The 27,128-nt window shown below is 52.6% G+C and overlaps 1 long non-coding RNA gene across 1 annotated transcript; it reads right to left on the reverse strand.

Moving 5' to 3' along the window:
* Positions 1-2,905: 2,905 nt before the first annotated feature.
* On the reverse strand, positions 2,906-24,476 carry LOC135973133 (uncharacterized). Its single transcript, XR_010589838.1, has 2 exons — positions 24,292-24,476; positions 2,906-3,225 (listed from the first exon to the last, which is right to left on the reverse strand). It is a non-coding gene; the product is annotated as an uncharacterized LOC135973133 (long non-coding RNA).
* Between the last annotated feature and the right edge of the window lie 2,652 nt (positions 24,477-27,128).

The raw sequence follows: 27,128 nt of genomic DNA on the forward strand, positions 1-27,128 counted from the left end.
GCGGCATTGGGGAGGAAGGGAGGAACAGAGGAGAACACCACCAGTATGCCCAGGTCCGCCAAAGGCTCAAGGGGGACGTGAACACCCCCCCCCCCCCACCAAACACCTCTCCATCGCCTCCTGGGCAGCGGCCTCCGACACCAGGAAGAACATCACCTTCCCAAACATCTTAGAGGTCACCACCACGGCCGTGGGCCCCACCACCTATGCCAACGCCCGCACGTAGGTTTCTACGTGGGGCAAGGCCAGCACCAGGAGGCAATGCACCCCGTGCTCCCTGGTGAGGGTGGGAAAGGGGCCCCGGCCGCTGGGAATGGTATTCCGGGAAGCGGCTGGAGCAGACAGTGAGGCAGAGAGTGGAGGAGTCATAGCAACCTGGGTGTACGCCCTGGGGGCCAAGGGAGCGGCACCCCCAGGGCTGGTGGAGGGAACAATGGGTAAGGGAGAAGGTGGGGCTGCAGCCATTGATGGGGCCACAGCGGAGGAGGAACCACTGCCATGGAGGGTTTTGCCTTCTGGGCAGGACCCTTGCCCTTCTTCATCGACCAGCCCTTCCCACCGGCCAAGGGAGTGGTCTCAGAGGTGGAGGCAGCAGAGGTCGCGGCATCAGCAACAGAGGCGGGCATGGATATGGACTCCCGAGACGCCGCCGGTGCCTCAGTGGCAGCGCTGACAGGTAACGCGACAACGGCAGTCGAGGCAGCCATCGCAAGGGAGGGCGTGGGGGGAGAGAGACTGAAAGGGATCTACAGCGGCGGCCAGGGAAATTCCCCCCCCCCGAACCACCCCCCACAAGAAGGGAGGGAGTGGGACAGCCACTAGAGCAGGGAAAGGGGAAAGGAGGGAAAGAAAGGGCAAGGGGGAGGGGAAGGGGGGAAACGGCTACCACACCCCCGTGCTAGGCTGAAAGCAGGGCAGGAGGGGCACCAGCAGAAAGGGACACAGGAAAACAAGGGACAACTCCCAGCACAGGATGAAAGGAACCAGCTTCCCCGGCTGCACTAGGGAAAGGAAGGGAAAACTAAGACATCATGGGGGAGTGTGCATCAATGAAGGGATCAACGAAAAAAAGGGGGGGTCTCAAGCGCCAACAATGTATTGTGGGCACACAAGTAAAGAGGGCAGACTGGAGGGGGGGGCAAGAAGCAAGGGATCAGAATGAAGGGGAAGGTCAGAGCAAGAACGCTACAGGTGTGGAGCAAAAAACAGGGTGGGTTCAAAGGCAACCCAACCAAAGGGGGGAAATGGGCTGGCAACCACACCTGCACCGCGGGACAAAGGCGGGGCAAACAAACTAGCCAGGGACCAAAAAAACAAAGCAAGGCAAACCAAAGCAAACAGGACAGCTAGAAGAGGGACAGGCAGCAAAGGGAAAGGGGGCAAGCAGCTGCAAAAACAGGACAGTGGGCGAGGCAGAGGGGAAGGGAGCCCACTGGCCGAATGCAGCAGGGGAGGGAGGACAAAGCCAAGGGAGGGGAAAGGGAACACACACCCATGGGCGCCTGAAAAACAAATGCCCACTACTGCTACTGTCTCAGGACAGTTGGAAGGGCAGAGCAAACTGCTGGGCTGGGGAGCAGAGAACAGAGCCAGAAGATAGGCGGAGAGATAGTGGCAGTAAGGGAGCAGACAGACCAGGGGGAGGGCTCTACACCACTCCCCCAGCTCAGGCACCTACCACCATAGAAGCAAAGATGTTACAAACCCACTCCACAGAACAAGGCCTCCCCCACTCCCTCCTCAGCTCCAGCAGTAACAGCAAGCTCTCTAGCAGCAGCAATAACCCAGCCAAGGGAGGCCCCAAGAGAGATGGAAAAGTGGGGCCTTGCACTCCCCTCTGGGGGTTACACCAGCAGAGTCTTCTCCCCCCACCAGCAGCAGCCTCCAAGCAAGTGGGGGAGGGGGACAACTAGCCAGCACTGCTAGGGCTGGAACAACAATTCTGCAGATTGTGATACAGGAGGGCCAAGAAGCACTAGTAGAGTGGAAATATATAAACCCTATGCTAATTAAGGTGTGGTTCCCTGTAAACTAGGGAGGGTTACTACAGGTTAATTGGTGCACATGTAGTCAAGCTAGGATACACGATGTGACGGAGAGACTGCCGAGACTCATCAAGCCTTCGGATCGCTACCCCTTCCTGCTTCTCCACGTGGGCACCAATGATACTGCCAAGAATGACCTTGAGCAGATCACTGCAGACTACGTGGCTCTGGGAAGAAGGATAAAGGAGTTTGAGGCGCAAGTGGTGTTCTCGTCCATCCTCCCTGTGCAAGGAAAAGGCCGGGATAGAGACCGTCGAATCGTGGAAGTCAACGAATGGCTACGCAGGTGGTGTCGGAGAGAAGGCTTTGGATTCTTCGACCATGGGATGGTGTTCCAAGAAGAAGGAGTGCTAGGCAGAGACGGGCTCCACCTAACTAAGAGAGGGAAGAGCATCTTCGCCAGCAGGCTGGCTAACCTAGTGAGGAGGGCTTTAAACTAGGTTCACCGGGGGAAGGAGACCAAAGCCCTGAGGTAAGTGGGGAAATGGGATCCTGGGAGGAAGCACAAGCAGGAGAGTGCAAGAGGGGAGGACTCCTGTCTCATGCTGAGAAAGAGGGACGATCGATGAGTTATCTTAAGTGCCTATACACAAATGCAAGAAGCCTGGGAAACAAGCAGGGAGAACTGGAAGTCCTGGCACAGTCAGGGAACTATGATGTGATTGGAATAACAGAGACTTGGTGGGATAACTCACATGACTGGAGTACTGTCATGGATGGATATAAACTGTTCAGGAAGGACAGGCAGGGCAGAAAAGGTGGGGGAGTTGCGTTGTATGTAAGAGAGGAGTATGACTGCTCAGAGCTCTGGTATGAAACTGCAGAAAAACCTGAGAGTCTCTGGATAAAGTTGAGAAGTGTGAGCAACAAGGGTGATGTCGTGGTTGGAGTCTGCTATAGACCACCAGACCAGGGGGATGAGGTGGACGAGGCTTTCTTCTGGCAACTAGCAGAAGTTGCTAGATTGCAGGCCCTGGTTCTCATGGGAGACTTTAATCACCCTGATATCTGCTGGGAGAGCAATACAGCGGTGCACAGGCAATCCAGGAAATTTTTGGATAGTGTAGGGGACAATTTCCTGGTGCAAGTGCTGGAGGAACCAACTAGGGGCAAAGCTTTTCTTGACCTGCTACTCACAAACAGAGAAGAACTAGTAGGGGAAGCAAAAGTGGATGGGAACCTGGGAGGCAGTGACCATGAGATGGTCGAGTTCAGGATCCTGACACAAGGAAGAAAGGAGAGCAGCAGAATACAGACCCTGGACTTCAGAAAAGCAGACTTTGACTCCCTCAGGGAACAGATGGGCAGGATCCCCTGGGAGAATAACATGAAGGGCAAAGGGGTCCAGGAGAGCTGGCTGTATTTTAAAGAATCCTTATTGAGGTTGCAGGAACAAACCATCCCGATGTGTAGAAAGAATAGTAAATATGGCAGGCGACCAGCTTGGCTAAACAGTGAAATCCTTGCTGATCTTAAACGCAAAAAAGAAGCTTACAAGAAGTGGAAGATTGGACAAATGACCAGGGAGGAGTATAAAAATATTGCTCAGGCGTGCAGGAGTGAAATCAGGAAGGCCAAATCACACTTGGAGTTGCAGTTAGCAAGAGATGTTAAGAGTAACAAGAAGGGTTTCTTCAGGTATGTTAGCAACAAGAAGAAAATCAAGGAAAGTGTGGGCCCCTTACTGAATGAGGGAGGCAACCTAGTGACCGAGGATGTGGAAAAAGCTAATGTACTCAATGATTTTTTTGCCTCTGTCTTCACGAACAAGGTCAGCTCCCAGACTGCTGCACTGGGCAGTACAGCATGGGGAGAAAGTGACCAACCCTCTGTGGAGAAAGAAGTGGTTCAGGACTATTTAGAAAAACTGGACGTGCACAAGTCCATGGGGCCGGATGCGCTGCATCCGAGGGTGCTAAAGGAGTTGGCGGGTGAGATTGCAGAGCCATTAGCCATTATTTTTGAAAACTCATGGCGATCGGGGGAGGTCCCAGATGACTGGAAAAAGGCTAATGTAGTGCCCATCTTTAAAAAAGGGAAGAAGGAGGATCCGGGGAACTACAGGCCAGTCAGCCTCACCTCAGTCCCTGGAAAAATCATGGAGCAGGTCCTCAAGGAATCAATTATGAAACATTTAGAGGAGAGGAAAGTGATCAGGAACAGTCAGCATGGATTCACGAAGGGGAAGTCGTGCCTGACTAACCTAATTGCCTTCTATGATGAGATAACTGGCTCTGTGGATGAGGGGAAAGCAGTGGATGTGTTATTCCTTGACTTTAGCAAAGCTTTTGATACGGTCTCCCACAGTATTCTTGCCACCAAGTTAAAGAAGTATGGGCTGGATGAATGGACTGTAAGGTGGATAGAAAGCTGGCTAGATCGTCGGGCTCAACGGGTAGTGATCAATGGCTCCATGTCTAGTTGGCAGCCGGTTTCAAGCGGAGTGCCCCAAGGGTCGGTCCTGGGGCCGGTTTTGTTTAATATCTTTATTAATGATCTGGAGGATGGTGTGGACTGCACTCTCAGCAAGTTTGCAGATGACACTAAACTAGGAGGCATGGTAGATACACTAGAGGGTAGGGATCGGATACAGAGGGACCTAGACAAATTAGAAGATTGGGCCGAAAAAAACCTGATGAGGTTCAACAAGGACAAGTGCAGAGTCCTGCACTTAGGACGGAAGAATCCCATGCACTGCTACAGACTAGGGACCGAATGGCTAGGTAGCAGTTCTGCAGAAAAGGACCTAGGGTTCACAGTGGACGAGAAGCTGGATATGAGTCAATAGTGTGCTCTTGTTGCCAAGAAGGCTAACGGCATTTTGGGCTGTATAAGTAGGGGCATTGCCAGCAGATCGAGGGACGTGATCGTTCCCCTTTATTCGACATTGGTGAGGCCTCATCTGGAATACTGTGTCCAGTTTTGGGCCCCACACTACAAGAAGGATGTGGAAAAATTGGAAAGAGTCCAGCGGAGGGCAACAAAAATGATTAGGGGTCTGGAGCACATGACTTATGAGGAGAGGCTGAGGGAACTGGGATTGTTTAGTCTCCAGAAGAGAAGAATGAGGAGGGATTTGATAGCAGCCTTCAACTACCTGAAGGGGGGTTCCAAAGAGGATGGAGCTCGGCTGTTCTCAGTGGTGGCAGACGACAGAACAAGGAGCAATGGTCTCAAGTTGCAGTGGGGGAGGTCCAGGTTGGATATCAGGAAAAACTATTTCACTAGGAGGGTGGTGAAACACTGGAATGCGTTACCTAGGGAGGTGGTGGAGTCTCCTTCCTTGGAGGTTTTTAAGGCCCGGCTTGACAAAGCCCTGGCTGGGATGATTTAGCTGGGAATTGGTCCTGCTTTGAGCAGGGGGTTGGACTAGATGACCTCTTGAGGTCCCTTCCAACTCTGATATTCTATGATTCTATGAATTAAGCCCTGTCTGGAATCTAATAACACCCCCCCCCACCCCCACCCTTTCAGGCAGTTAGGGGAGGAGGAGGAAGGAGAGAGAGAACTGAACGGGGGGGGAGAAGAGGTGTTATAAGAGTTGAAAGACCAGTGAACTGAAATAGGGGAGACCCTGCCCTAGCAGGGGAGGGAGACTTCCTCCCCCAGTGTTTAAGGACTGAAGGTTTCCCACCCATGGGGGAAGAGGGTAAGAACCCACAGATGTTGAGAGGTGAGGCTCAGAGTGAGGAGCAAACCCAGATCCCTTCCGTGCTTCCCTCTTCTACCACCTTCTCAGGCCACTAGTGGGGACCTTAGCAGCCCAAAAGCAGGGGCAAGGGGTGGCATCTTAGCCCCCCCGCCAAGAAAAGCACAGGACCCACCATACTAACATTACCCATCTTGTCACACACACCACATGCTCTCAGCAGTTTTATTGAACAAACTTCTGAGGCCAAGACCCCTTCTCCAGTTCAGTGGCTGCTTCCTTTGTCTCTTCTTGTGCAGTGAGTTGATAGAGAGAAGGGCAGGGGGTGTTGGGTGTTTATCCCTCCTTTTTACAGGATCAGTCCCCCTTTGGAAAACATTTCCAGCTGAGATTCTGGAGACAAAAAGTCTATGGAGAAGGATGTTCCCTCACCTGTTTGAGATTTCTTTGTCTGCCCTTCCTACCTGATGACTCTATTTACTGCTTAACAGCAGATTAAGCAGAGCACACATTGCTTTGGTTTGGATCATGCGTTAATAGCATTATACAGGGAAATCTTATAACTTCACATACAGTGTTGCCATACATATTTTATCAGGACAACATTGACCAGCAAATGATGAGTTTCAGATGGTACCTCACAAGGCATACCTTGTACAAAGATTGTCACAGTTGAGTGTAGGGTGTGGACACAGGGGAACATTCTGTCACAGTAGCTAACTGGGTGTGGTCAGGTTCCCCCACCCACTGAGGGAGAACCAACCAAGGACCCTGTTACAATCCATCCCCAGCCCACACAAACACACCCCTCTGTGGCAGAGAGCTCAATGTTTTCACTGATGTAAAACTTATCCAAGATTATTTGAGGAATGGGTTTTCCACTGTAACCCTTCTGCCCATCTGAGTTGGCAGCAACAAGAGCTGGGTTCAGTATCTAGGGGTTCCGTTTCAATAACGCAATGCAAAACCAGCTCAAGCCCCCACCCAGTGACAGGATTCATAACATAAACTATGAGCAAAAGACCCACCCCCAAGTAAGTTTGGCAGTGTCCTTTTCCCCTCAGGGTCTTAAGTCCAGCAGCACAAAAATCCGCCAAAGTCCCAAGAGTCCAACAACCCAAAAGTCTCTGTCCCTGGTCAGTACAGCCCCAGAGTTCAAAAGTTTATCTGCAGAGTTTTACCTCCCAGCCTGGGTGGAAATGGGGGGGAGGGTATTAAGGGGCACCTTACATGGTCCGAGGCCCATTGCCCTGCCTTTCCATGGGGTTCTGCTGCAGCCTTCACTGCGAGCTATTCCACCAGCCACTCTGTTCCATAAGCCGTCCCGTGAGCCGCTCCAGACGTCCCGTGAACTGCTCCGCTCCACCAACCATCCCATGAGCCGCTCCAACCGTCCTGCAAACTGCTCTGCTCCGCCAGCCGCTCCGCTCCACTCCACCAGCCGGCCCATGAGCCACTGCAACCATCGCGCAAACTGCTCTGCTCCACCAGCTGCTCAGCAATGTATCTTCAGCCCCCCCGCACACACTTAACACAGCACTCGGTGATTTCAGCTTTTAGTAATTTTAGCACCCATGAAAGCTTATGCGCCAATACATCTGTTAGTCTAAAAGGTACCACAGGATTCTTTGTTGCTTTTTAGTGATTTCAGTTTGTAGTAAGGGAGCCTCAGAGCTGGTGCGCCATTGGCCCAAAGTGAATTCAGCTCAGTAGCCTGTAACTAGATATCCTAATGCAATCAAAATTAGCTCCGATATGCTACAGTAGGGGAAGGGAGAGGTGTAGTTGGTGGTTCATGCCCTCAAAAGGGACCCGACCCACCCCACCAGACACAAATACCTCTCTCAATTCCCTGGGGTTTGGAACCCATGTCCCTTGTCTAGTGAGTGCTACTTAGTTGATGGTGAGTCCCTCTGTCATAAAAGCGACAAATAGCCCTGTGGCATCTTATAGACTAACAGACATATTGGAGCATAAGGTTTCGTGGGTGAATACCCACTTTGTCAGACGCATGCGTCTTTGGATCTTTTTACAGATCCAAACTAACACGGCTACTCCTCTGATATCTGTCAGAAAACAGTTCCACTGTCCTTGATTCATATAATCAGGGTAACAACACTTTATTTTTCCTGCCCCAATAACAGAGAAACTGGGGATCCCAAAGCAGCCAAAGTGACCAGTTGCGCAGGCAGTCCCTCATGTTAGGCAGGGTGGGTGTGCCCATGCAAACGAGATCAGCCCCTGAAGTCCTTTTCCACGGCTCACCACCAGATGTCATGGTAGAGCTCATCCTGACTCTGCTTACACCACTATGCAACCAGCTCTTCTCTGTGGGTTGGAGGAATACCTGGCCTCTATAGCCCTGTTCTGGCACATAGGGACCCTAGGGTTGGGGAGAATTGGTCCCCTTGACTCTAGAGAGGCTGTTGCTGAGTCACATTCCAGGCTCCTCTTCCCTCGCGAAAGACAGAATTGGAGACTTGATGCTATATGTGAATCTGGCAAACAGGAGCTCTGGATCATCCCTACGCACCTCATCTAGGGTGCACTGCCATGGACCCAGACCTGCCACTTCCCAGTGTGTGATGCCAAGTCTGCAGCAAGACCAGACAGGCAGAAAAGTCAGTCCCTCCCCCGCTAGCTGCCAATGCACTGGCTGTGAAGGGCAGGGTGGTCCCCAGGCTGATGGGAGCTGTGCAGGTGAGATGAGGCAGGGCCAGCATGGCACTGGCTGGCACCAGGATGACATTGTGGGTGTATTTGGAGCAGGGTTTGTTTCTTCCTTCCAGGCACCCGGAATGATTCTGTGTCCATGTTCGTGCTACCCCTGCCTGCAAGCCCATCTCGCTGGGAAGGAGCATGCAGCACGAAGATGTCTGTGTCTCCGCAGACCAGTGGGCCGCTGGGAATATGGACACTCCATTTCTGAAAGGTCCCTGGCAGTTTGCAGACACAGGGGTATATGTCAGCTGTGTCAAGAATGACCCCAGCACCTGGCAGCATGGGGGGCTATGGAGATGGGCTCTGACTCAGGCACCTCTGCAACAGTCATGTCTCAGGCTCATTATTGCCAGTCCAGTACTCTGTGATCAGCCCCCTGCATCCTCACTGCTGCTAGACATCTGATAGTGACCACCACGGGCCCGGATGCCTTCTTCTGTCTGCACCTAGCCAGGAGACAGCGCTCCAGCTCCTGGAACGTGAGCCTGCCACAGTGACAGCTTGGCTGCACAGCTCCCACGCACCCTCACTAGCAGTGAGCATGCAGACCTCGCAGAGCAGCTGCCTCCAGGTACCATCAGCTCCTGGGACTACTCACCTCACTGGCTTGCCGAATGCAGACTCAGACCCAGTGTCTTCGTGTCGGTCTTCAAGGCTTTCCATGCATTGGCCTGAGAGAGATCACCTGCCCCATGGTGACCTCCCTGCACTGTTACTTGTCTCAGGGATGATGAAGCCATGCACCTGGGGGCTGTGAGAGCAGGAGGCAGGGTCCCTAGCCACAGGCTGAAAGCTTGGAACTGGCCCAAGAGGAGATGCAAATAGCACAGATCTCACAACCCCAGTGAACCCGGTGACAGGGAGGGGAGGGGGCGGAGAAAGGGACCAAAAAAGTGGATAGAGTGAGCACAAGAGGGGAGAGGGGGTTGGGGGAATCCTAGTCTAGATTGCTTAGTGCATAATGGCAGGAATCAGGACCAGCTCTAGGGCAGGCGACCCACACAAAGGGCAAGTTCGTCTCTCTCTGACCTACTACCAGGCTTCCCAAAGCCTTCCCTTGAGGGCAGCCAACAATGGCACGGAACATGGAAGGGTCAGGGTCTGGCATGACCTAGAGAATAACAAGCTGCTTTTCTTAAGCGCTAACTGAACCGACACCAGCAGGCTGAAGAGCTAGTTCCAGTTGGGACCAGTTCAGTAGCAAATTCACCTGCCAATGCTCCCCTGGCGGGCAGGTGGGATACTGACCAGAGCAGAGGGAATCATATGCAGCAATAGATTTATTCACCAAGTCTCTCTCCTGCTGGAATAGCATCAGCCCAGCTCCCTTCCATTTATTCCTCCCCTGAATGAATTCAAAAATCTTTTCAGATTGCTGTTGTTCAGTGCATTGATTGCAGATATGCTACATTTGAACTGGGTTGCTCTGTGGTTGGCTAGACACATCACATGGTATTGTTTCTGTTCCCAGGTTGGCTGAGAATGCAAGCTCTTCTGGTGCCAGTATTAAAATTTGCTTTCTGCCGAGCTGAGTGCCAGGAAAGAGGCTTGCTGCCTCAGGGGCAGGAGCCCAGGGGGAACACAGGCAAAGCAAATTCCTGGAAGGGCTCAATTAATATTTGCAAAGGTTTCTTGCATTTTTCACCCAGCTCTGGCACAGACAGGCAACACATACAAGCAATGAAACACCCTAGAGAAGCATTACATCATCAGAACGAACTTCCATTGGCTGATCAGTGACCCTGAGGGGAGGAGGCTGTTTCCTAGCAACTACTGCAGGCTGGCAACCCCTTTTGTGGGTGTCACATACATCAAAGTTGTCACTGGATGCAATGTAAAACTGGTCCTCTGCTCCCCCAGCGTTCGCCTCAGCTAGGAGGGGATCTTCAGCCAATTACTGCAACCCACCTGGATGTCCAGGGCTCTGCCAAGTGCTAGAGACACCCCTGTGACTTGCTCAGTTCTTCCAGCTAGATGCCCAGTCCAGCCACTCCCCACCCTGTTACACCAGCAGCTGAATCCTCACCGCTGGAGCCAGAGACAGCCCCTCTGGCCCTTCAGGAAATACCCTATCACAGCCAGCCAGAGCTCCGGCACTGTGGGAGGGATGGGCAATAGGGGACGGACAGACATCCCTCTTCTGCATCTGGACTGTTCCCACTCACAGAATGCCTGGAACTCTCCTGATTGGCCGAGCGGAGCTCAACCCCTCACAAGGCCGCATGCCTTCGGGGGCTGCCGGTGTGTGTAAGGGTGTGGCTGTGACCCCCTACCAAGGTCATCCTCTGGTTTGGAAGGTAGAGTCTGGGCTACAGGGAGCAGCAGTCCCCAGTTGCTGGTGGTAGAGTGATGTGATGGTAAAACAAAAATATGTAGGTGGTAAATACAATCCATGCCTTAATAAAGAGAACAATGCAACAGTCATCCCCATATCTCCTATGCACCCCCCCTCATGTCCCCACTTCCTCTCTCCTCCACCAGCTTTCTGCATACAGCATGGCAGCATGCCAGCCTGGGGCGAATGCTCAGGGAGGGGGGATCACACTTGTTTGTGCTGTGCTCTAGTGCCTGGGCATGGCAGCGCACATCTCACGGATGTTTTCCCTATGCTCACAATGCCCACAGGCTGGGGATTGGAACCCTGGTATGGCAAACCTGGTCATGCTGCTCCAAGATGCTAGGCATATCAGGGGTGCAGCTGGTACGTAAGAACAGAGGGGCACTGCCCTCCTCTCCCACTGCTACCCCACAGCTCCCGCTCCTGCTTTAACCACTGGAACACGCTGCACCGAAGGGTAGGGATGAGCTACTGCCCCATCACAGGCTGTCTGAGCCAGCCAGATCCTCTACGACCCCATGACTGGGTGTCAGCAAGCTGGCCCTTATGCCCTATGCCTGCCTGGCTTCCACATCAGCCAGCCCCACAGGGAGCTAGTGTCTGTTAGTTCTTAATAGAGTTATTGTTTTAGAGTAAACAAGCAATGCTGGCCATCAGTCAGGAGGGTGGATCAATACCCCACCGGGAATGCAGCCGGCCAGTGCCAATCAGCGTCACAGAACAGAGTTCTCATCCACACAGCAACCCTGACCCTTGACAGCTGGCAAAGGAGAGAGGATGGGCCTGGGGCTCTGAGCACGTGTCCTGCCAATGAGTACATCTGGGACTTTGGCTTCCTACACCTAGCCCAGAGGTGGGCAAACTACGGCCCGGGGGCTGCAGCCAGCCCTTCAGACATTTTAATCTGGGCCTCCGGCTCCTAAGCGTAGGGGCAGCCAGGGAGCTCCGCATGCTGCCTCCGACCCAAGCGCCGCCCCTGCAGCTCCCATTGGCTGGGAACCGCGTCCAATGGGAGCTGCATGGGCAGCACCTGCGGACAGAACATCGTGCTGAGCCACCTTGCTGCGCCTCCGCGTAGGAGCTGGAGGGAGGACATGCCACTGCTTCCAAGAGCTGCTTGAAGTAAGCGCCGCCTGGAACCTGCACCTGACCCCCTTACATGGCCCAACCCCCGCCACAGCCCTGATCCCCTCCAGCCCAGAGCACCCTCCTTCATCCCCAACCCCTCATCCCCAGCCCCACCCCAGAGCCTGCACCCCCAGCCGGAGCCCTCACCCCCTCCGTGCCCCTGTCCCAACCCGGAGCCCCCTCCTGCACCCATAACTCCTCATTTCTGGCCCCACCCCAGAGCCCGTACCCCCAGCCAGAGCCCTCACCCCCTCCCGCACCCCAACCCCCCATTTTGTGAGCATGTATGGTGGGCCATACAATTTCCATACCCAGATGTGGCCCTCGGGCCAAAAAGTTTGCCCACCCTTGACCTAGCCCTAGCCCCAGCCCCTGCCCTGCAGCAAAGCACCAGACCCATCCCCTGTACTTGCTGCCCCCTGCTGAGGAGTCTCTGTTAGCCAAACCACCCAGCTCTCCCAGTTGGAAAGCCACGTCTCTCTTGAGGTCTTAGGAAGGGCTTGGTTGGTTGGTTATTTCATTGCAATAATCGCTGGCCCCTCCTTGCATTACTGTCCCTGCTCCATATTCCCTGATGTGTGGCTGCTTCTGGGCATCTGATTGTGTCTCTGGGCTTGTCTATACTTACCGCGCTGGTTCGGCGGCAGGCAATCGAACTTCTGGGTTCGATTTATCGCGTCTAGTCTGGATGCGATAAATCGAACTCAGAAGTGCTCCCAGTCGACTCCGGTAATCCTGCTCGCCGCGAGGAGTACGCGGAGTCGACGGGGGAGCCTGCCTGCCGGGTCTGGACGGCGGTAAGTTCGAACTAAGGTACGTCGACTTCAGCTACGTTATTCACGTAGCTGAAGTTGCGTACCTTAGTTCGATTTGGGGGTTTAGTGTAGACCAAGCCTCTGAGCTGCGGCCTGCAGGGAGTGGGCTGCACCTGACAAGTCCTCTAAGGTAATTCCCTGCGAGTCGTAAGGGCCCAGCCAACCTACAAGTAGGGTCTAATCAGGTGACCCCAAGGCAGGCTCTAGGCTTCTATGCATTGGAGTGTTGCTCTAAGGTGCCCCGAGGCAGAGCCATGGGGCTGCACAAGTGTCCACCCGCTTTCAGCATACGACCCCAAAGATGGGGGGTGGGGAGGCGTGGTCTTTCCCTGCAAATTACTGAAATCCAATTTCACCTGCAGTCTAGAATTTGTGTAGCAATTCATGGAGAATGATGGGGAATGGATTGAGATCGCTTAGAGGGGCAGTGGCTGAGCAGCCATGAGCCACCTGGAAAAGAGCCACAACTGATCTTCAATTACCAAAGACACTGTGCTTCCACAGCAGCAGAGAGAGAGAGAGAAAGAGACAGAGACAGAGAGACAGAGAGAGTATGATAAAGAATATAGGAAAGAGAGACAGACAGAAGAACTAATCGTGGATGATTGAGAAAGAGAAGGAGAGAGAGTGAGCGATTGAGACAGAGTGATGAAGAATATGTCAGAGAGACAGGAAAACTAATAAAGAATAATAAATGCCCCAGGCCAACTGCAGAGCCCAAACACCTGGTCATGGACATACACATGAATGTGCACTGTATACCGCCATGCACCAGCAGTACTCCCACCCAGTACACACACACCGCCATATACCTGCAGTACACACCCAGCAACCACCAGCATCCCCCCAGTACAAACACACGTATACATACAGTACACACACACGTGCATACAGTGAGCACGCATACACCCCATGTACATACAGCATGCGCACACACACACACACATACATACAGTACACACACACACGTACATACAGCACATGCACATACACTGTGTACATACTGCACACAAACACATCATGTACACACATTTCACACAAGACTGCAGGCAAATAAGCCCATGTATCTTCCTGGCAGAGCAAACGTTCATAGAATCATAGAAGATTAGGGTTGGAAGAGACTTCAGGAGGTCATCTAGTCCAACCCCCTGCTCAAAGCAGGACCAACACCAACTAAATCATCCCAGCCAAGGCTTTGTCAAGCCGGCCTTAAAAATCTCTGAGGATTCCACCACCTCCACTGGCCCATTCCAATGCTTCACCACCATCTAATCAAATAGTGTTTCCTAATATCCAACCTAAACCTCCCCCACTGCAACTTGAGACCATTCCTGGCCATACAGGGAAGCATTTACACACACGCAGGGCCGACTCCAGGCACCAGGCACCCAAGCACATGCTTGGGTCGGCACCTGGTAAGGGGCGGCGGGGGGGAGCGCGGCGCGGCATTCCGCGGGGGGGGGGGGCGCTCTGGTGGCGCGGCGCTCGGCGGGGGGGGCGGGATCCGGCGCGCGGCACTCAGTGGGGGTGCGGCGCGGGCACGGCGCTGGAGGGGGGTTCCGGCGGCGCTCGGCAGGGGGCGGGGGCGGGCTCCGGCAGCGCGGCGCTCGGCGGGCGGGGGGGGCTCCGGCGTGCGGCGCTCAGTGGGGGGGCGGTGCGGGAGGGCGGCGCTCTGGGGGGGGTCCGGCGGCGCTCGGCAGGGGGGCGGCGCGGCGCTCGGCGGGGGGCTTCGGGGGGCGGCGCTTTTTTTTGCTGCTTGGGGCAGCAAAAAAGCTAGAGCCGGCCCTGCACACACGTAGGTGCTGAATGGTACACACCGGTGCATGTGCCCAGTGTATGCACCTGCCATACACTCCCCTCTCCATGTCTGGCGTACACTCCCCATAGTGCATATGCAGTACTTAGGGGGGAGCACAAGCTGTTGCACTGGGCTTGGTTTAGTTTGGAGGGTTCTTGTGAGAATGGGGGTTTGTCCCGAATCCATTAGAACTTAGGATATTTGATTTGCACTTTCTTGGCTGGCTGCCGACATGGTGGTGCCCCCTGCTCCTGCCTAGCAGTGCCTACTCTGCTGCGCTGCTTCTCCCTCTCCCAAAGGCGCCAGGTGCCTCCCAGCTGTTCAGCCCACACACACTCGGAGCAGAGCTGTGAAGGCGAGAGAACTGGCTCCTGGGCTCCCGGCTGGTCTCTGGGCTGCACAAGGGTCTCCCAGCCCCAGGAGAACTGTGGGCCATGTGATGGCAGCAGGAGGAAAAGGAACCAGGGGGCAGGGGAGAGGAAGAGGCCCTGGGTAGCGCATGCTCAGAAGAGAGCTGAGTTGGGAGCTAGGGAGGGAGGGAGCAGGGGCGTGAGCAAGAACTGCCAGTCTTCTCAGCTCAGCTGTGCCCAAGTGAGGCCATGGGGAGGCAGGGCCAGGGGGAGGGGAGAGTGGGAATGGCATGAGATGAGGACAGGCTTAACAAAGAACAAAATGTGAGCAAGGCCTTCGGGGGAGGTGGGAGAGGAGCAGGGTCCTGCACACAGCTCGTTTCACCCCAAGCCCATTGCACTGCATCGGGCTGGCCTGGGACGCCTCTCTCCCCACCTTGGCCACACAGGACCCTGGCCGCTACCTTCTCTCTTCCAGCCCCAGCACAGCCTCTGGTCTCTGAGCCCACTGGCAAGAGGCCTGTGCTGCTCTGGCTCTCATGGGATCCTGGCTCTGTCGCTAGGGTGACCAGACAGCAAATGTGAAAAATCGGGACAGGGGGTGAGGGATAATAGGAGCCTATATAAGAAAAAGACCCAAAAAATTGGGCCTGTCCCTATAAAATCGGGACATCTGGTCACCCTATCTGTCACTGTGATGGCTCCAGACTTCAACAGAAAACTGAACTTTCCTCACAGATCATCTCCATTTTCAACCAACTCCATTTGTAACCCTCCTCTGCCCTGCCCTTCCCTCTTCTCCCCTGCCCTCTCCTGCCCTCCCCTCCCTCCCCTCCCCTGCTCTCTCCTCCCCTTCCTTCCCCTGCCCTGCCCTGCCCCTCCTCCCCTCCCCTGCCATGCCCTCCCCTTCCCTACTGTCCCCTCCCCTGCCCTGCTGTCCCCTTCCCTCCACCGTTCTTCCCTCCTCTCCCCTGCCCTGCCCTGACCTCCCCTCCCCTACCCGCCCTTCCCTCCACTGCCCTGCTGTCCCCTCCCCTGTTCTCTCCTCCTCTCTCCTCCCATTCCCTCCTCTCTCCTCCTCTCCTCTGACCTGCCCTCCCCTTCCCTCCCTTCCCCTGCCCTCTCCTCCCCTCCCCTCTGTTCCCCTCCCCTCCCCTGCCCTTCCCTCTCCTCCCCTCTACTCTCCAGAGCTTCCCTTCCCTGTCCTTGCCTGCCTCCATATCCAGTGGGCTGTAATGGAGCCTGCTGCATCCTCAAGCAGGGACTGAGGCTCTTACTGACCATAAACACAGAATCGTAGAAATGTGGGGCTGGAAGGCACCTTGAGGAGTATAAAGTCCAACCCCCAGCATTGAGGCAGGATTGAGGAAACCCAGACCATCCCTGACAGGTGTTTGTCCAGCTGTTCGTAAAAATTTCCAGTGACGGGGATTCCACAACCTCCCTTGGAAACCTGGGCCAGAGCTTAACTCCCTTGAGAGTTAGAAAGTTTTCCCTAGTATCAAACCTAAATCTCCCTTGCTGCAGATTAAGCCCATTGTTTCTTGTCCTACCTTCAGAACAATTGATCACCATCCAGGTGAGGCCACGCCAGTGCTGAATAGAGCGAGACAATTACCCCCTATGTCTTACATATGGCACTCCTGTTAATATATCCCAGAATGATATTAGCATTCTTTGCAACTGCTTCACATTGTTCGCTCATATTCAGTCTGTGATCCACTCTAACCTCCAAGTCCTTTCAGCAGTACCATGGCCTAGCCAGTTATTGCTCATTTTGTACCTGTGCATTTGATTTTTCCTGCCTACGTGTAGTACTTTTCACTTGTCTTTATGCATTTTTATCGAAATGTGTCACAGTAAACACCCACATCTGGCATTGTTTGGCATGGCATGCCCGTGACATTCTCCATAGGAAGGCTGTGCTTTGTATTGCTATGCACAGGGTGTAAAGTGGGGTAGAGCAGGGGCATGACGTGTTGTGGCATGTAACTATCTGGGGCGGTATGAATGGGTTGTTAAAGGACTGGCTAAAATTGATCCATATCAATGGAGGGCCCACAAAGCCAGTGGAAACCCCAATGGCAGAGGTGAAAGTAAGCGGTATGGTGTACCGGCAAGAGCCAGTACGCCATGCCAGACTGGACTGGCTTCTCCCATGGTGATTTAAAGAGCCCAGGGCTCCAGCCGCTGTGGGGAGCCCCAGGCCCTTTAAATCACCACCGGAGCTCCAGCAGCCGGGCTCCGGGCAGGGATTTAAAGGTCCCAGAGCTCTGGCCCCTGCGGGGAGCCCCACGCCCTTTAAAGTGCTGCCTGAGCCCCACTGCTGGAGCTCCGGCAATGCTTTAAAGGGCCCGGGGCTCCCCGCAGCGGCCAGAGCCTCTGGCTCTTTAAATCGCCGCTGGAGCCCTGCCGCTGCTACCCCAGCGGCGGCAGGGCTCTGGAGGCAATTTAAAGGGCCTGGGGCTCCCTGCAGTGGCAGGAGCACTGGGCCCTTTAAATCGCCTCCTGAGCCCTGCCACTGCTACCCCAGACCTAGCCCGAGCCCTGCCACCCCAGGATAGCGGTGGCAGGGCTCCCGCAGTGATTTAAAAGGCCCAGAGCTCCGCAGCAGACGGAGCCCCGGGTCCTTTAATTCACCCCGGAGCTCCCAGCCACATTTGCAACTGGTAGCTCCGGGGTAGCCACAGCCGGAGCCCCAGGGCCTTTGTATCTTGAAAGACCCTGCCTCTTCCGATTGAGGCCACGCCTCCTCCGGTTGAGGCCACACCCTGCTCAGGACTCTGGCGTACCGGTAAGTCCTTTAAGTTACTTTCACCCCTGTCCAATGGCCAGGATGTTCACACCTCACGACCAGCATGCAAGAGGAAGGATATTCCCACACCTCTCAGCAGGGAAGCAGAGCAAAGGGGAGAGGTTCAGAGCTGGCCTTTGGAAACCCACACGCTCTTGGGACTAAGGACTAAGGACCAGAGACAGGGAGAGGGAGCCAAGTGCCTATGATGGCCGCATGGCTCACAGGAGCCCTGGCCTGGCATTGGCCAGGCTGAACTCAATTTTAATCTTTGCCCCTTTGTGCCAGCCTCAGGACTGTCTGACTTTGGGGCCAGGTGATAATAGATTGTTACCATGTTCTGGTGTTGCTGTAAGTGCTCTCCGAGAGCAGTGTGCCCGGAAGGAGACAGGACAAGCCTCCTACAGGAGTCTGGTTGGACTGGATTCGCTGCAGGGAGCTACGGAGAGACAGGGACTGCTAGTGCCAACAGCCCAGTCTTGGAGTTGTGGAGGCCATAGGCCTGTCACGGTGGAACTGTGTGGGTCCTTGGGCCTGGCACACCAAGGGACTGGTTACAGGCTGGCCTTCGACAAGAGCCTGTGGATCTGTGATACACACACCTTCCCATGATAGCTGAATGCCTTCCCTTTATGTCCGGCACACACAGCCCCAGAGCCATACTCCTAGATGGGCTCAGCTGTGAGAGCCTGCCCTCAGCCCCCGCACTGCACAGCTGCCCACCAAGGGGGCCATGCAGGGGGGTTTGCCCCCGAGTGGGAGAGCTCAGGGAGATTCAGAGATTCCAAGGCCAGAAGGGACCACTGTGATCATCTAGTCTGACACTCCATGTAGCACAGGCCAGAGACCTGCCCCAGAATCATTCCCAGAGCAGAACTCTTAGAAAAACAACCAATCCTGATTTAACAATTGTCAGTGATGGAGAATCCACCAAGAGCCCTGGTAAGTTATTCCTGTGGTTAATTACCCTCACCATTAAAAATTGATGCCATATTTCCTGTCTGAATTTGTCTAGCTTCAATGTCCAGCCATTGGATTGTGTTAGACCTTTCTCTGCTAGACTGAAAAGCCCATTGTCAAATATTTGTTCCCCCGATAGGTACTTTTAGACTGTGATCAAGTCCCCCCTTAACCTTCTCTTTGTTAAGCCAAATCATAGAATCATAGAAGATTAGGGTTGGAAGAGACCTCAGGAGGTCATCTAGTCTAACCGCCTGCTCAAAGCAGGACCAACACCAATTAAATCATCCCAGCCAGGGCTTTGTCAAGCCAGGCCTTAAAAACCTCTAAGGATGGAGATTCCACCACCTCCCCAAGTAACCCATTCCAGTGCTTCATCACCCTCCTAGTGAAATAGTGTTTCGTAATATCCAACCTAGACCTCCCTCACTGCAACTTGAGAGCATTGCTTCTCGTTCTGTCATCTGCCACCACTGAGAACAGCTGATTTCCATCCTCTTTGGAACCCCCCTTCAAGTAGTTGAAGGCTGCTATCAAATCCCCCCCTCACTCTTCTCTTCTGCAGACGAAACAAACCCAGTTCTCTCAGCCTGTCCTCGAAAGTCATGTGCCCCAGCCCCCTTATCATTTTCATTGCCCTCAACTGGACTCTCTCATCATTTCTATAGTGGGGGGCCCAAAACTTGATGCAATACTCCATATGTGGCCTCACCGGTGCCGAATAGAGGGGAATAATCACTTCCCTTGATCTGTTTGCAATGCTCCTACTAATGCAGCCCAATATGCCATTAGCCTTCTTGGCAACAAGGGCACACTGTTGACTCATATCCAGCTTCTCGTCCACTGTAATCACCAGGTCCTTTTGTGCAGAACTGTTGCTTAGCCAGTAGGTTTCCAGCCTTTAGCTGTACATGCGATTCTTCTGTCCTAAGAGCAGGACTCTGTACTTGTCCTTGTTGAACCTCATCAGATTTCTTTTGGCTCAATTCTCCAATTTGTCTAGGTCACTCTGGACCCTATCCCTACCCTCCAGCATATCTACCTCTCCCCCCAGCTTAGTGTCATCTGCGAACTTGCTGAGGGTGCAATCCATCCCATCATCCAGATCATCAGTAAAGATGTTGAAGAACACCAGCCCAGGACCCATCCCTGGGGCACTCCGCTTGATATCGGCTGCTAACTAGACATCGAGCCGTAGATCACTACCTGTTGAGCCCAACAATCTAGTCATCTTTCTATCCACCTTATAGTCCATTCATCCAATCCATACTTCTTTAACTTGCTGGCAAGAATACCGTGGAAGACCGTATCAAAAGCTTTGCTAAAGTCAAGTTATATCACATCCACTGCTTTCCCTATATTCACAGAGCCAGTTATCTTATCATAGAAGGCAATCAGGTTGGTCAGGCATGAGTTGCCCTTGGTGAATCCATGTTGACTGTTACTGATCACCTTCCTCTCCTCCAAGTGCTTCAAAATGGTTTCCTTGAGGACCTGCTCCATGATTTTTCCAGGGACTGAGGTGAGCTCCTTGAGTCTATCACTGTAGGGCAGGGTTTCTAATCCTTTAATCATTCTTGTGGCTCTTCTCTGAACCCACTCCAATTTAGCAACATCCTTCTTGAATTGTGGGCACCAGAATTGGACACAGTAATCTAGCAGTGCCAAATATAGAGGTAAAATCACCTCTCTGCTCCTATTCAAGAGTCTCATGTTTATGCATCACAGGATCTCATTAGCCCTTTTGGCCACAATGTCACACTGGGAGCTCCTGTTCAGCTGATTATACATACTTCTGCCCTCCCCCACCCACCCCAAAATCTATTTCAGAGTCCCAGGATAGAGTCCCACATCCTGTAAATATGACCTGCATGGTTTCTTTGTAAATGTCTACAGTTACATTTAGTCATATTAAAATGCATATTGTTTGCTTGTGCCCAGCTCACCAAGCAATACAGATCACTCTGAATCAGTGACCTGTCCTCTTGTTTATTTGCCACTCCCGCAATTTTTGTGCCACCTGGGAACTTTATTGGTGATATTTTCTTCCAGGTAATTGAAAAAATGTTGAATACCATAGGGCCAAGAAATGATTTCTGCAGGATCCACTAGAAAGACACCTGTTTGATGATGATTCCTCATTTACAATCATATTTTGAAACCTATCAGGTAGCCAGTTTTTAATCCAATTAATGTGTGCCATGTATATTTTATATCATTCTGTTTTTTTAATCAAAATATTGTCTGGTACCAAGTCAAATGCCTTAGAGACGTCTAAGTATATTATATCAACCTTTATCAGCCAAACCTATAATCTCATCAAAAACAGATATCCAGTTAGTTTGACAGGATCTATTTTCTATAAAGCCATGTTGATTGCCAGTAATTATATTACCCTCTGTCACCACTGGGGCACCTCCTTGTGGCTGTGTCTGGGAATTAGCTCTGACCAGGCTCATGCCTCCTTCTGTCAACCACTCATGCCAGGACCCCGATTGCACTCTAGGAGTTGTAGTGCTTCCTCTTCGTGGCTTAGCCCCTCCTCTTCATGACTCAGTCCTCCAGCCAGCCCACCAGACAGTTTTCCCCTTCTGGGATAACAAAGTCTCAGCAGACCAGCTGTCTGGGTGCCATCCCAGGCAGTCTTCCAAATCAAGACTGTGCCCCTTTCCCCGTGGATGGTAGGGGAACCTGGATGTGCCCAGTGACCTTACAATCAGCAGCCAAGGACTGCAGTATTGCAGCCTTTTTTGTGTGTGTGCTGTTTCCCTGGGCTCCCTCTTATTCTTCCCTCAACAGGTTTTCTTCTCCACCACGCCTCTTGGTATTCCCTTCCCTTAAGGTCAGGAGCCCAGGGTTTCTGCTTCCCCTGGATTTCCTCCTCCTCTCCTCTCGGGGGAGAGGGGGGAGCAAAGCCAAGAGGGAAGAAATAATATGATAAAAAGGAGAGACATTTGCCATGTGCTCTCTCTTCCATCTACAGACACCAACACCAAGCGACTGAAGTGCTGATCAGAGGGGAGAGCCTGGCTGAAGGGCAACCAGCCAGCCTGTGGTGAGAAGTATCTAAGTTTGTAAAGGCACTGAAAGTGTTAAGATCAGCTTAAAATATGTTTTGCTTTTATTTCATTTCACCAAATCTGAGTTGTTGTGCTTTGACTTATAATCACTTAAAATCTATCTTTGTAGTTAAAAAAATTGTTTGTTTATTCTACCTGAAGCAGTGCATTTGGTTTGAAGCATGTCAGAGACTCATAGAATCATAGAATATCAGGGTTGGAAGGGACCTCAGGAGGTCATCTAGTCCAACCCCCTGCTCAAAGCAGGACCAATCCCCACCTAAATCATCCCAGCCAGGGCTTTGTCAAGCCGGGCCTTAAAAACCTCCAAGGAAGGAGACTCCACCACCTCCCTAGGCAACGCATTCCAGTGCTTCACCACCCTCCTAGTGAAATAGTGTTTCCTAATATCCAACCTAGACCTCCCCCACTGCAACTTGAGACCATTGTTCCTTGTTCTGTCATCTGCCACCACTGAGAACAGCCGAGCTCCATCCTCTTTGGAACCCACCTTCAGGTAGTTGAAGGCTGCTATCAAATCCCCCCTCATTCTTCTCTTCTGGAGACTAAACAATCCCAGTTCCCTCAGCCTCTCCTCATCAGTCATGTGCTCCAGACCCCTAATCATTTTTGTTGCCCTCCACTAGACTCTTTCCAATTTTTATACATCCTTGTAGTGTGGGGCCCAAAACTGGACACAGTACTCCAGATGAGGCCTCACCAATGTCGAATAAAGAGGAACGATCACGTTCCTCGATCTGCTGGCAATGCCCCTACTTATACAGCCCAAAATGCCGTTAGCCTTCTTGGCAACAAGAGCACACTGTTGACTCATATCCAGCTTCTCGTCCACTGTGAACCCTAGGTCCTTTTCTGCAGAACTGCTACCTAGCCATTCGGTCCCTAGTCTGTAGCAGTGCATGGGATTCTTCCGCCCTAAGTGCAGGACTCTGCACTTGTCCTTGTTGAACCTCATCAGGTTATTTTTGGCCCAATCCTCTAATTTGTCTAGGTCCCTCTGTATCCTATCCCTGCCCTCTAGTGTATCTACCACGCCTCCTAGTTTAGTGTCATCTGCAAACTTGCTGAGAGTGCAGTCCACACCATCTTCCAGATCATTAATAAAAATATTAAACAAAAGCGGCCCCAAGACCGACCTTTGGGGCACTCCACTTGAAACCGGCTGCCAACTAGACATGGAGCCATTGATCACTACCCGTTGAGCCCGACGATCTAGCCAGCTTTCTATCCACTTTATAGTCTATTCATCCAGCCCATACTTCTTTAACTTGCCGGCAAGGATACTGTGGGAGACCATATCAAAAGCTTTGCTAAAGTCAAGGAATAACACATCCACTGCTTTCCCCTCATCCACAGAGCCAGTTATCTCATCATAGAAGGCAATTAGGTTAGTCAGGCATGACTTCCCCTTGATGAATCCATGCTGACTGTTCCTAATCACTTTCCTCTCCTCTAAGTGTTTCATAATTGATTTCTTGAGGACCTGCTCCATGATTTTTCCAGGGACTGAGGTGAGGCTGACTGGCCTGTAGTTCCCCGGATCCTCCTTCTTCACTTTTTTAAAGATGGGCACTACATTAGCTTTGTTCCAGTCATCCAGGACCTCCCCCGATCGCCATGAGTTTTCAAAAATAATGGCCAATGGCTCTGCAATCTCATCTGCCAACTCCTTTAGCACCCTTGGATGCATTGCATCCGGCCCCATGGACTTGTGCACGTCCAGTTTTTCTAAATAGTCCCGAACCACTTCTTTCTCCACAGAGGGCTGGTCACCTTCTCCCCATATTGTGCTGCCCAGTGCAGCAGTCTGGGAGCTGACTTGTTCATGAAGACAGAGGCAAAAAAATCATTGAATACATTAGCTTTTTCCACATCCTCGGTCACTAGGTTGCCTCCCTCATTCAGTAAGGGGCTCACACTTTCCTTGACTTTCTTCTTGTTGCTAACATACCTGAAGAAACCCTTCTTGTTACTTTTAACCTCTCTTGCTAGCTGCAACTCCAAGTGTGATTTGGCCTTCCTGATTTCACTCCTGCATGCCTGAGCAATATTTTTATACTCCTCCCTGGTCATTTGTCCAATCTTCCACTTCTTGTAAGCTTCTTTTTTGCGTTTAAGATCAGCAAGGATTTCACTGTTTAGCCAAGCTGGTTGCCTGCCATATTTACTATTCTTTCTATACATCGGGATGGTTTGTTCCTGCAACCGCAATAAGGATTCTTTAAAATACAGACAGCTCTCCTGGACCCCTTTGCCCTTCATGTTATTCTCCCAGGGGATCCTGCCCATCTGTTCCCTGAGAGAGTCAAAATCTGCTTTTCTGAAGTCCAGGGTCCGTATTCTGCTGCTCTCCTTTCTTCCTTGTGTCAGGATCCTGAACTCGACCCTCTCATGGTCACTGCCTCCCAGATTCCCGTCCACTTTTGCTTCCCCTACTAATTCTTCCCTGTTTGTGAGCAGCAGGTCAAGAAAAGCTCTGCCCCTAGTTGGTTCCTCCAGCACTTGCACCAGGAAATTGTCCCCTACACTTTCCAAAAACTTCCTGGATTTTCTGTGCACCACTGTATTACTCTCCCAGCAGATATCAGGGTGATTAAAGTCTCCCATGAGAACCAGGGCCTGCGATCTAGCAACTTCTGCTAGTTGCCAGAAGAAAGCCTCGTCCACCTCATCCCCCTGGTCTGGTGGTCTATAGCAGACTCCAACCACGACATCACCCTTGTTGCTCACACTTCTCAACTTTATCCAGAGACTCTCAGGTTTTTCTGCAGTTTCATACCGGAGCTCTGAGCAGTCATACTCCTCTCTTACATACAGTGCAACTCCCCCACCTTTTCTGCCCTGCCTGTCTTTCCTGAACAGTTTATATCCATCCATGATAGTACTCCAGTCATGTGAGTTATCCCACCAAGTCTCTGTTATTCCAATCGCATCATAGTTCCCTGACTGTGCCAGGACTTCCAGTTCTCCCTGCTTGTTTCCCAGGCTTCTTGCATTTGTGTATAGGCACTTAAGATAACTCATCGATCGTATCCCTTTCTCAGTATGAGACAGGAGTCCTCCCCTCTTGCGCTCTCCTGCTTGTGCTTCCCCCCAGGATCCCATTTCCCCACTTACCTCAGGGCTTTGGTCTCCTTCCCCCGGTGAACCTAATTTAAAGCCCTCCTCACTAGGTTAGCCAGCCTGCTTGCGAAGATGCTCTTCCCTCTCTTCGTTAGGTGGAGCCCATCTCTGCCTAGCACTCCTCCTTCTTGGAACACCATCCTATGGTCGAAGAATCCAAAACCTTCTCTCCGACACCACCTGCGTAGCCATTCGTTGACTTCCACGATTCAACGGTCTCTACCCAGGCCTTTTCCTTGCACAGGGAGGAGGGACGAGAACACCACTTGCACCTCAAACTCCTTGATCCTTCTTCCCAGAGCCACGTAGTCTGCAGTGATCCGCTCAAGGTCATTCTTGGCAGTATCATTGGTGCCCACATGGAGAAGCAGGAAGGGGTAGCGATCCGAGGGCTTGATGAGTCTCGGCAGTCTCTCCGTCACATCGTGTATCCTAGCTCCTGGCAAGCAGCAGACCTCTCGGTTTTCCCGGTCGGTGCGGCAGATAGATGACTCAGTCCCCCTGAGGAGGGAGTCCCCGACCACCACCACCCTCCTCCTCCTCCTCTTGGGAGTGGTGGTCGTGGAACCCCCATCCCTAGGACAGTGCATCTTTTGGCTTCCAATCGGTGGAATCTCCTTCTGCTCCCTTCCCTTAGATGGGTCATCTAGTCCACTCTCCGCATGAGTACCTGTAGAGAGAACATGGAAACGATTGCTCACCTGTATCTCCGTTGCTGGTACATGGACGCTCCTCTTTCTCCTTCTGGAGGTCACATGCTGCCAAACTTCTTCACCATCCTTCTGTCCCTGCTGCGCCTGCTCTGAATCTTCAGAACATTGTGGCCGTAGAAGCATCTCCTGACGTCTGTCAAGGAAATCTTCATTTTCCCTTATGGAACTCAGAGTCGATACTCGTTTCTCCAGCCCTTGAACCTTCTCTTCCAATATGGAGACCAGCTTGCACTTTGTACAGACAAAGTTGCTTCTGTCCTGTGGAAGAAAGACAAACATGGCACAACCTCTGCAGGTTACAACATCTGATCGCTCACCTTCCATATCACCTTCCTCTTAAGAGCTTCCTCAGCTGTTGCAGGAATTACTCAGAGAATCCTGCAGATGAAAGCCTCAGTGAGCTTTCCCCAGGCAAACTCCCAGGCAAACTCCCTCTGTTAGCCTCCGCTGTTCGCCGCTCAGCTGGTTCGCTGCTGACTGCCCTCATATACCAGTCAGGCCCACTCAAGGCCCACCTGGAACAAAGCACTCCCAAGTCACACTTTTCAAACAAACAAGCAAGCAATCAAGCACACGGTCAAACTGTCCCAGCAACAGACACTCAGATACTCACCAACACAACCCCCCTAATGCAGCACTTAGCATACCTCCTCTCGGACAGATCCCAGGCAAACTCCCCCTGTTAGCCTCTGCTGTTCGCCGCTCCCTTTAGGATAACAAGCCTGGTACATATAAATTTCTTTATTAAATTGACGAACTCTTATAAGCTTGCAGCGTCCAGCGGGCATAACTGGACACTGGAAGACAGAGGTTCCTAGGGTCGTGTCTGGGACCAGAGATATTGGCTAATGTCATTCAGTTGCACAGTCCCAGCAGTGGCTGGAGAATAGTGCTCACTCACATAGCTGGGAGCAGCTTACATACTAGAGGCTGTGCATGAACAGCCCGGGTATGGGGGTTCTCACAGCAGAGCAGGGTAAGGCTGGTTCCCAGAGTCAAGTGGAGTGACCTAGCAGATCGCCGGTCCAGATAACACCAGAGGGGAACATCACACATGGTGTCAACAGGCTCTCAACAGTGTCCCTGCAGAGGTGTGCATCTCTCTTGTTTTTCCCCCAACTTAGTGTGTCTGGAAGTTAAATGCCCCAGTCCTCACCTGCTCCAACCCATCCCCAATGAGCCCTGTGGGCTGCTTGGACAAACAAGACAACAGGGTGATCAGTGGATTGATTGTGGAGCAGTGTCTCACCTGCATCGATCCCTGACCCCACTGAACTCCTGCTATTGTTCAGGGGCAGACGGGGCTGCACTTGATTGACTGCCGCAAGCTCCAAAGCTGAGAGCCCTGGTGGCCCAGCCTGGCTCTGATGCCCAGAAGCTGGTGTGTAGAGGCTTGCAAACCCCTTTGTGAAGAGGGCGGGAAGCTGTTCTGAGTTGCTCTGGGCCTGGAGCAGCACCTCGGGTTCTCCAGTACAACATGGCAGGTAGCCCCCCGGAGCAGCAGCTCCAGGGAGGCCAGGGCCCAGTAGGTTCTGTCAAGACCCCCAGGAACAGGCTTTGGGAGAGGCCTGAGAGCAAGACTTGCTGTGGGACAGTCACTGGCATTACACACCA

The sequence above is a fragment of the Chrysemys picta genome, chromosome 8, assembly GCF_011386835.1.
Source record: "Chrysemys picta bellii isolate R12L10 chromosome 8, ASM1138683v2, whole genome shotgun sequence".
NCBI classification, from domain to species: Eukaryota; Metazoa; Chordata; order Testudines; family Emydidae; genus Chrysemys; species Chrysemys picta.